Source organism: Oreochromis niloticus, linkage group LG2, assembly GCF_001858045.2.
Source record: "Oreochromis niloticus isolate F11D_XX linkage group LG2, O_niloticus_UMD_NMBU, whole genome shotgun sequence".
Lineage (NCBI taxonomy): Eukaryota > Metazoa > Chordata > Actinopteri > Cichliformes > Cichlidae > Oreochromis > Oreochromis niloticus.
Window position 1 is genome coordinate 17,600,565 of NC_031966.2, and position 5,699 is coordinate 17,606,263.

At 39.7% G+C, this 5,699-nt stretch overlaps 1 long non-coding RNA gene across 1 annotated transcript in view; it reads right to left on the reverse strand.

Annotated features, from left to right (window-relative positions):
* Positions 1 to 24, reverse strand: part of LOC109204159 (uncharacterized) — a 16,510-nt gene extending 16,486 nt beyond the window's left edge. The window contains exon 1 of the long non-coding RNA XR_002063715.2: positions 1 to 24. This exon is cut by the window's left edge and continues 14 nt beyond it. This is a non-coding gene — a long non-coding RNA (uncharacterized LOC109204159).
* Between the last annotated feature and the right edge of the window lie 5,675 nt (positions 25 to 5,699).

Here is a 5,699-nt window from a genome sequence, read left to right on the forward strand (position 1 = left end):
TAACATGAAGGGAGGAAAACAGACACACCGACACTGAATAGAGGAAGACAGAGGACTTAAATACACAGATGGGTAATGAGGGAAGTGGAAACACCTGGGGAAACACAGCTGACACAAATGAACATGACGCTACAGGGGAAGCAAAACTAAACACACTGAACAGTAGCTGTGTCCAAATTCATGGGCTGCATCCTCCTGAGGACCCGGCCTTCATGGTCTACGTGGGCTGGGTCCTCAGAAGGTCGGGTAGGCCGGAAGTAAACGGCTGGGGAAATTGGACGGTCTAGCCTTCTGATTTGCGTCACCGCTGTCTCAGTGGAGTTTAATAAACTCGGCCGTCTGCTCCTTGCTATCTAAAAGATAACAGGACACTTGTGTAAATTCTCGACCATCTCACACTTCTGTTTAATCAGTTTTCTGTTTGACGTTTATTCAGCTGTGTGAAAACCAAGGAGGAACCCACCCGGGGGATTAATAAAGTTTTATTTTATCTAATCTAATCTAATAACTTAAATCTCAGCCAAACTGATTTACTCACAAACAAATAAAACACCGAAAAAAGCCAAACAATAACATTTTTAGGTTGTCTAAGTGACTTATATATTACGTTTAACCTGAGTAGCAAAAGTCCGCGGTGATCTGAAAATGATGTGCCGGGAGTTGTGCTGTTCTCGGCGGCTTCAGTGAGCCCTCGAGCTCTCAGCTAGCTATCGAGCTGGTGGGTAACAGACGTCTCCGAAAACGTCGAAGCACTTTTGCAAATATGCGATATCTTGATAAACCGAGCAGATATTTGAAGTTTACACACCCACATTCTCGCCTGAAAATATGTTAAAAGTTTATTTTGTGACCCAGAAAGATTAATAAGAGTAATTTTAAAACTTAGTAGCGGCCGCCATTGCCGGAAACTGGAGTTTGGCTGGGCCGCGCTATGAATTCTGGGATATGGTGGGCCGCGAAGGACACACCCGGCCCATCCTTCAAATTCGGGGAAAAGGAGGACGCATTTGTCGGCTGCATTCGGAGGAGTCTACGAATTTGGACAGCCTTCGGCGCGTCGCTGTGACGTAATCGGTCTACAAATGCGTCTTCAGGAGGATGCAGCCCATGAATTTGGACACAGCGATTGAAACACTAGACCTTACAAAATAAAGCAGGAAACATAGAGAGACATAGACTTGACAACATGAGCTTGGAACATGGAACACAGGGAGAACCAACATAGACAGGGAGGCATAGAAGAAACATAAACCAGACTAAAAACTCACCAAGACAAACTAATAATAATACTAGAATTTAGCATTATCTCATAAGTAATCCAAAATAACTCAATTACACCCTTAACTTAAGAATAACACACGAATTTAACATTATTTTAACAAAGGAAATCAACAACACAAAATGAGCTTGAAAACTCTGGGTCACACACCCAGTCCCTGACTACCCTGGTATTTCTTCGTTTTCTATACTCTTTCTCTGATGTTACTGTCACAACTGCAGTCTTCTGCTACTTGTCGTCTGCAGCTACCAGCAGGTGCTTGTCTGTCTGGAAGTTGGAATCCCACCGGACCTTAGCTCTGTTGTTTTCAACCACCTTTGAAGATGACTCCATCGAGACGTGGGTGGTCCACAGTCTTCCCAGCCCAAGCTAGATTCTGTTAAAGCTATTAAAGCACCAAAACCAAAATGAAACCAGTGCAGGACTCCATACTTGAAATTTGAAAAATATCACAATGTCTTTAACTCTAAACTGAAAAGGACTCAAACAAATATTTCCTTTCAGCAATGAGTGGGAAAAACACACTTCAAATGTCTGCACAAATATTTTTATTTGTAGTGAAGGTGAAACTTTGATGAAAACAACACTGAATGATTTCATTTAGTCTTTAATGGTATAAGCAAAGCAACCGAGACACAAAATATTTGAATCTTCATATTTCATAAGCAGGCTTATAAAAGTATTTCAATAAATATTTTCTTACACTCACTTTTGCTGTTTATATTTCAATGAACATGTTTCTATCTCACCTAATCAATGAAAAGTGATGAATGTTGATCACTGGCTTCATTCCCTGTTCTGTTAAACCAAAGAAACTGACATAAACATTTTACTATCATCCACAACACTGTGTGCTGCAGTGAGGGGGAAAAATACATATTATCTCTTCATATTATTGATTTATGGCACCAAGCTACTACAGCAGATGTGGAGGGATCATGTTTTACACATCAAAGCTTGTTGTTTCTCAGAAGCTTTGGGGAAAAAATAATGAGAAAAGGGTCATGATCTCATAATAAATTCTAGTAGTCTAGTACTTGCATTTTTATGTGTGTCTGTATTCTTCTCCAAAGAACATGCACTTAAACTCTCACTTTATGAATAGAGAAGTTAAACAAATCGTAACTGCAGAATTGCAGATTTTCTGCAGATGATCCTCATGCCCTTCACGACTTAAAAAATATTAATACAACAAAACCTACCAGCACTAAAAACATTTAACCTCCTCTATGAACCCTTTTAACTTGCATTCAGCTTGTAAAAAATGTGCAAACTGAATACACGTATTGTCATATTTTGTGATTATGAATCACCATATTGCTAAAAGTAAATGTTAATTTTAAATAGAAAGCAGAACGATAATGTATCTTAGCCCTTCTGGCAAGTTCAGTTTGATCATTTCAATCAGCCATAAGGAAGTGCTCTACTTAGAATCGTAGTACTCAGAAAGTCCTGCAGCAAAGGCACATAGTTAAGATTCTGAATAGGACCGAGATAAGAGATGAGAAAGCCAAAGTGCAAGCGAGAGACAAATAAAGGTGAGATGCAAGATTTCTCCTCACTGAGTTAATCATGTGAACAGATGAGACCAGCTTGGACCTATCTTGGAGACACACTGGCAAAACAGAGCTGACAAATATGGCAACTGGAAGATGAGGGAAGCGATTACGAGCATGGCAAAGAATAAGGCCTTAGCACGCTGAAATCTCTTAATGTTCTTGGATGGCGATAATAAGTCACGCTTTGGAACTCCATGCATGTCTATGTGCATGCCTAACAAGCCTAGCAATGTGTCACCTCTGCCTTATCAGTCTGCCATTCATTTGTGGATCAAGTCTGTACGCATGCACATTTAAGCATTTACATTAATATGCATGGACGTGTGTGAATGCTTAGTAATGTATGAACCGACTCACCCCTGGCTCACCCATTTCACCTTTTCAGATGAAAGGTATTTATTTGGAAGGGTGAAATAAAGCTACAAAGAGAGAAAGGATGAGGCGTGAGTTCCCTTTGATCATAAACAGTAAGGGACCGCCTATGTCGAAAGTGTTGTTGTTTGCTTTCCAATTTAATTTAGGGGAAAAGACCTTGTGCCGGTAAGCTCTGTCTGCTGTAAGCTTGACAGACTCTAGTCACTAGGAGTCTAATGCCTGGAAAAGTAGCAAAGTGGAAAAGTCTTTAAAAACCTCTTTAGGTAAGAACAGGAGAAATGTGAGGCTGATTTCATTTTCAGTACAGATGAGGTGAATATAACTTCTGAAGCTGAAATCTGTGATTCTGTAATCTCAGCATGGAAGTTTGTCATCTAAAGGTGACAAATTGCACATACACACATACTAATCCTGAAATAGTATATGTTAGACGGGCAGGGATAGCTCAATAGGTAGAGTAGCTGCCCCACGATTGGAAGGTCGTGGGTTCGACTCTACTGAACGGCTACCCTGAGGTACCCCTGACCAAGGTACCATCCCTACACACTGCTACCCGGGTGCTGCATTAGTGGCTGCCCACTGCTTCACTAGGTGAATGGGTTAAATGCAGAGGAGTAATTTCCCTACGGGGACTAACACATACACATTATTATTATGTAGAAAAAGGACATTTTTTGTACCGATGTTCTCATCCTTAAAGACAGATCAAGTTTTTTTCCCATGTGACATGGTTCATAGGTCATTTAATAACCTTAAATTACAATTCTAATTTGAATCAAAGTGACAGTGAATGGAGTGTGTCCAAAAGCACATTACCTGTGCTGCATATTAATGAGGACAGACTGCTTCAAGGGAAGCTCGTGTCTTATGGCAGTTTATGTCGATGCATGGTTACGAGGCTAAGTTTTAATGAAATAGCTCTGCAAGAAAATGCATCTTTCACGTGTGTTGATTGCCTTTTACATGACGTGATGCCAGCTGTCTCAGAATGTTTTGTCTATCTTAATTAAAGAGAAAATATAAAAAGGTAGTAGACAGGATTCCCTTTTATGGTTACATTTTTGCACGCACAATTTTTAGTCATCTCAAGTCTCTCTCTCGCTCTCTCTCTCTCTCTCTTTCTCTTTGCTTGTTTGAGATGGATTAATAAAATAAGGTGTTGTGCTGTTCCTGCACTCTGACATCTTTCTGCAGAACTGGCAGAATGTAAAACCTCCCTTTTCATTAAGAGTCAAAATGGTTTCTTTGACAGTCGGTGTCAAAAACATGCAAGAGGTCTATTAATAAGTGATTGGAGAAGCACGCTGGAGGGGTAACCTCAGCGAAGCTTTAACCTTAATGGTCATCTTTTCATGAATTTTTCAATTCCTCATTAAGGTTGCATCCATTAAATGTGCATTTGTTTCAACTCTACACTGTCAAACAAATGACAAATACGCAAAGGTTATGAAACCGCTGCATATCCGCAGACTACATTTGCAAAGAAAGCTAGAGACAGATGAGCAATTTTGATAAATGCAGCCTCAGGCAAAACTAGGAGCCATTTGTTGTTGCCTGAAGCCATAGAGCTGTGTAAAAACATAACTTTATACTCAGTGCAAATCAGTAGTGTTAGGAAACCCGTGGAGACTGAACGAAATCCTCATTTTTTTCTGTGTTGTGTAAAGGAGCTAAGGATTAAAGTATAAGAACGCCACAAGAAACGGTGTCAATATGTAATGCTCAGCATTGTGCTTGGCAAAGTTTCTCACCATATGAGGGAAAAAAAACATTTCCGCAGGGTATAAATTAAGTGACCTCATTTTTCCCCTTCACGTCCCAGCCTAAATGTTGTTTCTCCTGTACTCCCCATATTGTGATGTAAATGAGATGCATATTTGGCTCATCTTGCTCTGCTGAAGTGGAAAGGTAACTATTTGCATTATGTTTGCAGGGTGTAGTGCTCGCCACATTACTTTATTCCATTAACGCACATCTTCATGCACAGCAACACTTTATCTGAGCTAATTGGTCTAAAGCATACCAAAGCTTGGACGACTTGCGAGTCGTGTCTGTGTGCAACTCATACTGCCCATCCTAATCTAGTCTGACTCATAAGGCGTGCACTTTGCTCTTGTTTTGTTGTTTTCTCCCCCATTTTTCTGCTCCATGTGTTACTCTGTGGAAAATACTTCAGGTCAATCAAATATAATGAATATGCTCAGTGTTCTAACATAGTCTATGAACCCAATTAATTCGATTTTTGAGACAGCAAGGTATAATTTCACTCTTCAATTTCTTCTGCACCATTGTATCACTGACATTGCATTATTTTGTTTTCGGGATGGACAATTTATTCCTTTTTCTTCAAATCAGTTGTAAAAATGGATTTAAGATTTATTTAAATTTTAGAGTAAAGACGTGCTTTACTTAAAAAAAAACCCTGAAAAACTTTCAACTCATGCAAATGATCTTATTTTTAAGCGATCTAGAGGTGATGTAAGTGA